The sequence below is a fragment of the Tasmannia lanceolata genome, unplaced genomic scaffold, assembly GCF_043159265.1.
Source record: "Tasmannia lanceolata isolate RefF3 unplaced genomic scaffold, GAP_Taslan_0.1 ptg000021l, whole genome shotgun sequence".
NCBI classification, from domain to species: Eukaryota; Viridiplantae; Streptophyta; class Magnoliopsida; order Canellales; family Winteraceae; genus Tasmannia; species Tasmannia lanceolata.
Window position 1 is genome coordinate 9647007 of NW_027518698.1, and position 7776 is coordinate 9654782.

At 37.5% G+C, this 7776-nt stretch overlaps 1 long non-coding RNA gene across 1 annotated transcript; it reads right to left on the reverse strand.

Moving 5' to 3' along the window:
- Window positions 1-2935: 2935 nt before the first annotated feature.
- LOC143855495 (uncharacterized) lies at window positions 2936-5240 on the reverse strand. Its single transcript, XR_013237889.1, has 3 exons — window positions 5004-5240; window positions 3650-3735; window positions 2936-3423 (listed from the first exon to the last, which is right to left on the reverse strand). It is a non-coding gene; the product is annotated as an uncharacterized LOC143855495 (long non-coding RNA).
- Window positions 5241-7776: the final 2536 nt, after the last annotated feature.

Sequence of the window (7776 nt, forward strand, 5' to 3'; positions counted from 1 at the left end):
TAAACCATTGAAACCTTTTCAAACCTTAAATGAAACCCTATGAACTAGAGTGAAATCCAACATAAAATATGCCGAAACCATTGAAAACCTAAATAAAACCTTTTCAAACCATTGAAACCCATTGAAATCCTAACTGAAACCCCTTAAACCATTGCAAGCATTGAAACCCTAAATGAAAGAATTCAAACCCCAACTAAAACCCTAACTCAAACCATTGACAACTATTGAAATCCTAAATCAACCCTAAATTTTACCCTAAACCATTGAAATACTTTGAAACCCAAAATGAAAATAATGAAACCCTACATGAAACCCTTTCAATCCCAAGATGTTGTTTCAAACCCTAAATGAAACCCTTTCAAACCATTGAAACCATTGAAACCAAACCCTAAATTAACCCATTCAAACCACTGAAACCATTGAAACCCTAAATTAAAGCATTGAAAAACCCTACAACAAACCCTAAACCGTTCAAACCCATTGAAACCCTAAATGAGATCATTGAAACCAATTAAAGCCCTAAATCAAACCCTTTCAAACCAAAAATCAATGCCCAACATTTCAAAACCTACAAACCCTATATCAAGATATTTTCTTCCTAACAATTAATAGTTCCAGCCCACTGAAACCCTCAAAATTCCGAAACCCTCCAAATGAAACCCCTTCGAAAGCATTTCAAAGCCTTAAAAATTACATACTAATGCATATCCGTTTCACACACTTGTCAAGAGGCACTTAAAAGAGCTTCAGAGAGCAATGTAGAGCAACATACATTGTTGAAAGGGTGTGAGATCCAACCCCTAAAAAAAAACCCAAAATAAACTAAACCCTAGAAGAAATATTTGAAAATTACCTTCCTGTAAGGGAGGAAACTGAATTCCGGCGAGAGGGGGTGGTTTCCGCCGACTATGTCGTGCTTCCGGCGAGTAGAACGGGCTTCGGGAGAGACGTACGAGGTCGACGGCGAGTTTCTCCGGTGAGATAAACCGTCCTTTCGGAAGAGAGAATGGGAAAAGTGAGAAATGGTGAAAGTTTATGGGACTCCTGCTTCCGGCGAGTACAACGGCCGTCGAGAGCGACGTCGGAGACGAGTTTCTCTGGCGAGTTTCTCCGGCGAGTCGTTTGGGAAGAGAGAAACAGAGAGAAGGTTAAAGGGTTAAAAGTAAAAACTCATGGGTTAAAAGTAAAACTAAAGAGGGGTATTTTCGTCTTTTAAAAACCTGACAACCCCTCTTTTACAAATTCTGCAACTCTACCCTTACTTCACAATATCATGAAATCTTTGCATTTTCCTAACAAATTTTCCTATTGGAGGCTTCAATTTTCTATTTTGGTGGGACCCTACAATTTAGCCTGTAACTCATATTCTTTCATAACCGACCCTCTTGTTTTTAATTTAAAAATTGATATTAGCACCCCAAGTTTTAATTAAAGTGGGTGTGGCAAGATTGCCCAAACAAGATTATCACACTAGGCATTTGTGTGAAGGGCATTCTTGGCATACAAATTTGGGAGGTGTTCCCATCTTTAGCAAGAAATCAGAAATTTCAGCAGTAGGTATCCTTCCCAAAAAATTCTGACGCTACTCCCATTTTGGGTGGGATTGCAATTAATTCTTCCCTAGTTGGGGTGCCACTTGTGGGCCCATGCTTTATATACATATAGTATATGTCTATTCTCATGCATCATAAATGGTATGGAGCATCATAAATGGTATGGAGAACTGACTTTCTTCTTTTTGAAAACCTCTGTACGTTTCTCCTTAGAAGGAAAAATGCACAGTATTAACAAAATGAGAAAGCCACTTGCTTTACAAGGTGGGATTTTGGGGAAGCTTGCTTCAAATTTATTATATAAAGAGAGAAAAAAAGTGGGGACGTGTGCACTTATGCCTTTCCATACTCCCTTAAAATATTGTGTGGGCCACCGTCAATCTTGCAATCAAGGATTCTTCTTTTGGTAAACTTTTAATCTTCTTAGTGGATAAATTGGAAGGATAGTACATAAAAATAGAAAACTTGTGTAAATAGGGATTTCTTGGGTAGAAATCAAATTTATAAATTAGGAAGCCTTCCTCTCTTTCTCTCCCTCTTATGAACGTGTATTTCATCTTTTTCTATTCCCATCAAAACTTTGAGAGAGAGAGAGAGAGAGAGGTGTTTGGCCATTAAAAGAAAAAGGAGAAGCGAATTTAAGGGACGTTAATTTGATTTAAATTTCGTCTTCATCTGCGCCAAGCATAGAGCAAGTAAGTATCATCAACATCACTATAAGATTGTTAGTTCTTTCGAAATGGCTGAAACAAATGGTTTCCCTCTACATGAGCTGCCGGATCTATTCAATTTTTATTCAAAACTCAATTCCAAATTCAAATACAAAATGGGAGGTATCCAAATGGGCCCTTACAGAGAAGGGTATTTGGTTGCAAGTACATTGTTGGGAAAACATGCAAATAATGTATTTTTTTACTTTTCCAAATAAATGGGCAGTTACATTTTCTCATACACGGTTGAGATGGATGAACTGTGGGACCAGCTTAGCCATATGGACGGTTCAAATGGTTAGGGTGGGACCCACATTGTACGGTTAATTTGGAAATGGACACAGTAGCGTTGGGCATTGTGACCCACTTGCTTACAAAATGACAACCAAGATATGTGCTGCTATGGCCTTTAGAGAGACCAATTTGATTTTAGCCATGGCCGAGGTAACATATCTGAACAATTCGGTAATATTTTAAGTTCAGTAGCCTCCAGGGTTTGAAGGGATGTATTTGCAGAATTGGAGCATGGATTATTATGATAAATGGTAAGTAGGTCTGAGGTTGCCTGCTCCAACTCCATTCGCTTGTTCAGAAAACAACAAGGCTTTAACCAAACATATATGAATTGTAGTGGAAAACACCAACAATTCAAATGAAGAGAACTTGAGATACTTATCACACACAATGACGACAATGATACAGATTAAAAAGTTTTGATTGCTACAAATTACATTTCTGCATAACCTGGTGCTTATTAAACCAAAAATCCACATTACATATTCAGAAACCATGTCAACGCTATTGTGAAAATCACAAGTCAGCATAGGAGGCAGCACATGCAAGTACAACCGCAGGCTGCGAATGCTAGGTTTCTGCACTTCCGACGATCTTGAATTAAAATCTGGTAATAATTGCTTGACTCATCACACCAAATAAATGATCGTCGGTGTTCCTAGAAGAAAAATTCATATTATTTGCCATATCCAAGATAAGAATAAAGAAATTTAGTGGGGAATAGTATCAGGTTCTTTGGACATCTGTAGAACCAGCGTCCCCAGGTTTTTCAGTCCTCAGACAACTTCAGTGTCATGTACCCATTGCTGCATAAGCAAGTTGGAGTTTTACCCCCCATGGCTTGATGCAAATGTTTTAAGATAAACCTGACCAAAGATCAGAACACGTTACCATTTCAAAACACAAGCAAATTAATACAAGATCATGTGTTATGTGACTCTGTGGGCCAAGTGAAGGTCAATTAGAAGATCAACCTGCTTAGATTGAGATTAAATTTGATGTGTTCCAAAGTACCATTGGTACATGTAAAATGGCACGTCTCTAATATTGAGAACACAAACACAAATGCTCAATTAAATAGACTTCTCTTACCTTCCAAATAAACCAGTAGAGGAATTGTAGAGAATCAGATCAAAATGTGGGTGTATTCCACTGACAATCTCACTTGAACAACATGGCTATTGGAACCAAAAAAGAAAACAGCATACGTATTCATATAAGTAGGATATGGATAGAGGATGAAGTTTAAAAAAACAACATACGCATTCATATAAGTAGGATATGGATAGAGGATGAAGTTTAAAAAAAACAGCATACGCATTTAGTTACCCCATGTGAACATAGAAATGTAGAGGCTTAACATGCAACATTTCCAATCTTCAGACAGAATTACACAACTAAACAATTACAGAATCTTTAAAACCAATTACTCAAGCACCTGCTAAGGTGATCCAATTACACAATCTTCAAAAACAATTACACAAGCACCTGCTAAAGTGATCCAATTACACAATCTTCAAAAGCAATTACAAAAGCACCTGCTACAATGATCCAATTACACAATCTGCAAACAGAATTACACAATATCCAAGGTGATCGAAGTACCTACCAATGAAAGCACTGGTGTTTATCAGAATCAACAAGAACTAGCTTACCATAAAATGAAAGCACTATCAATCATACAGGAAAGAGATCAGCTAGAACTAACTTACCAGAAAATGAAGACACTATTCAAACTCAGAAACTACAAATAAGTAAATAAATAACCAAGCCAGATGTAAATCCTAACAAAACAACAATTTTCACATACAAGAAAATCCAAATAATAACTATAGCACAATGTACAAATACCCATTCATCAAAACATACAGGCATAACATCAAAAACCTCAATTGCACAAAATAACAGAGATTAATAGACTAATGTAAACAGAAGCATCAAATTTCAGTCTTAAAAACCCGCAGAAGACATGAAACCAGGATTTTATAATCTAGGTTTTTACAAGCTAAAACCTAGAATTTATAAGTTTGAACCCAGATTTTATAGATTTCAACTTGCTAGCTGAAAAATGAGGGAGAAAAAAGGGCGTGAGGAAACCCAGATCTATGCACCATTAAAAGGGTAAGAAATGGGCTTTTCTAGGAAGGAAACTATTTAAACCCATCATATGCATAGTAGAACTGACTTCTTTACGAAACCCTATGGAAGCCCATATTAATGTACCATAAAAAGGGTAAAAACTGGGTTTTTCTGGGAAAGAAGCAACGTTTTTTCAAGAAGATTGGAGTATTCAAACCCGTCATATAAATAGTAAAACTGGCCTTGTCAAGAAACCCTATAAAAACCCTGATTCATGTACCATTAAAATAGTGAAAAAATAACTTCTCAAAAATCCAGAGAGAGAGAGAGACGGAATTTCTGAGGGAGAGAGAGATGAAAAACGCACCTGGAGAGGGAGAGACCAGCAAGAGGGAGAGAGCACTCTCCGGACCGACGGAAAATCTGCTTGGGGGAGGGAGAGCAGCGAGAGGGAGAGACCAGCGAGAGGGACAGAGCAACCGATTAGGTTTTTTCTTTCCTCTGGTTTGAACGGACACGATTGATTAGATCTGACGGTTCTCCAACCATATGCGTTAAGTGAATAGTAGTGCGCTGGTAAGTTACCTACGCCAGTGTCTAGGAAACGTTCTCTCCCTCTCTCTCTCTCTCTATATATATATATATATAGAGAGAGAGAGAAAACGGTTCCTACACATATGTGTAGAGAGTTCTCTACACACTAGCTTAAAATACAGTGGGAGCCCACATTGTTTGGGTGATCCAAGCCATCCATTTTAAAGGCCCTCACATAGATAGGGTGTCCACAAAAAATCAGATCCATAGGATCATCCTAACCATTCAAACTGTGGAGGCAAAAATTGGACTAATTTGTGAAGGTTTAAAGACATCCATTTTACCTCTACAAATCGTAGGGTTGGGATGATCCTATGGATCTGATTTTTTGTAGACACCCTATCTATGTGAGGGCCTTTAAAATGGATGGCTTGGATCACCCAAACAATGTAAGCCCCCACTGTATTTTAAGCTAGTGTGTAGAGAACTTTCTACACATATGTGTAGGAACCGTTCTCTCATATATATATATATATATATATATATATAGAGAAAACTGTTGGTGAGCTTAAGCGCACCATTTTTTTGGTGCGCTTAAGTTGTTATAACGCCTCCCATTGGTGTGCTTAAGCGGGACCCAGCGGGACCCAAACATTTAAACGAATGGGAGGCGTTATAACAACTTAAGCGCACCAAAAAAATGGTGAGCTTAAGCGCACCAACAGTTTTCTCATATATATATATATATATATATATATATATATATATATATATATATATATATATCAGGAATGGTGGTTGGCCACTAAGATAGCTTCTTGCCCCAAATTGTTCTTCTTCGTTGCTCTCAAATGGGCAACAACTTGATTTGTTGAGAGCCCACTTGTTATTCCATCGTGGGTCGAATTAATGGCCTTTGCGATCTTAGAAGAAGGCATTTGTGTCTCATTGAGACAGTCTATCAAAACCCTACAACCTTCACTCTTATGAAATCGGTTATGGGAACGAAGTATTTTGGTTTTCAGTGGGGAGGTAAGCTCTTAAGAATGGATGTCTTCAAAAGTCGTCACCACCCACTTTCCATCTCTAAGTTTGATGATCATCCTAGCTTTACAATCCAGTCTCACAGCGCGACACTCCCTCATTTCCTTGGCATTATCTATCTTTCCCTTAGCCCATTTCACCCCCTCTCTATCACATACAAACTTCCTCGATATGACCACCTTTGTCTTCATGGAAGAGGATGTACTGAATTTCCGTACTCTAAAGCCAGTGGCCAGCCCATAAGTATTGTAAAACTCATTGGCAGATTCCCATCTACCAAACGCTTGTCCCACAAAAGGCATATTCACAACACTCTTCTCACCATCAACCTTTTGGGTGTACTAAATGTACCACTGCCAACCTCATCTCTGTCAGTCACATCCGTCTCTTCCCATTCAAGATTATCTTCATCCAGATTAACACCATCATCAACCATAAGCAAACCATGAGCATCAACTTCTTCAATAGCTAAGCCGCATGCTTGCGATGAAGCGTCGTCAACCAAGCCCCAGGGCCTACCTTCAACTCTCTCAATAGGTAACCCACATGGTTGCGAAGAAGTTGGATCCATTTTAGGTACCTAAAAACATGGAAATTTGATAAATTTATCCACCAAACAACATGGAAATTAATCAAAGGTACATCAAAGAAAGCCACTTGTAACTATAGATTTTGAAAATTTTGTTTGAGAAACAGAGGACATTGAACCCTAACTCACAGAACATTGAAAGCCTCTAAGGACATTGAACCCTTCAATCATCCCAGAAAAAATCAATCAACTTTGAATTACCTACAGAACATTGAAAGCTACTTGAAAATGTAAAACCCTAAGCCACAGAACAATTAAAGCAAAAGATTCTGGTTTTCGTCTTGTGAAACTTGGGCCTAAACCAATCAACTCCTAAACCTTTTCCAATAGCATAGTGTAATAGACTCCTCTTGCTCCTTTTAGATCCAACTAAAATTTGAAGTTTTAGATTCAATTTTAAAACAAAATTCAAAGAAATTCATTGGTTGATTCACTCTAACTTTCAAAATTTCAAACTTAAGAAGATCAGGACGTACATATCATAATACAAACTCAGGAAAAAAAATTGAAACAAACAGGTTTTAGAACATTCTCACATGCTCACACAGGAGAAAGGTAAATCCACCAAAAAATAGAGGAAAGGAAAATCCTCCCAATCATATATCAATGACTCAGTTTTCTTCAATGACTCAAGTGTTTTTAAACAAAAAAATGAAACCCTACCTTAAGTATCTGAAAGCAACAAATTTTTGAACTGGTAGTTTCTATGGTAAACAAAGAATATGAAAACATAGAAAAAAATAACATATAGGGTATCACAGGGATCCTAAACCATTGAAAAAAATGCAAAATAGGGTGTCACGAATTGGAACCCTAAACAACCAGTGAACAAAAAGAGAAAGAAAACCTAGATTTTTACGGTTTCTTGAAGAAAAAAAAAGTGTCTAATCCATATCTTTAATCTATACAAAATCAGTAAGAAGAACCTCAAATCCACACAGATCTAGTTCCTACATGTCTTTAATCCGTACAA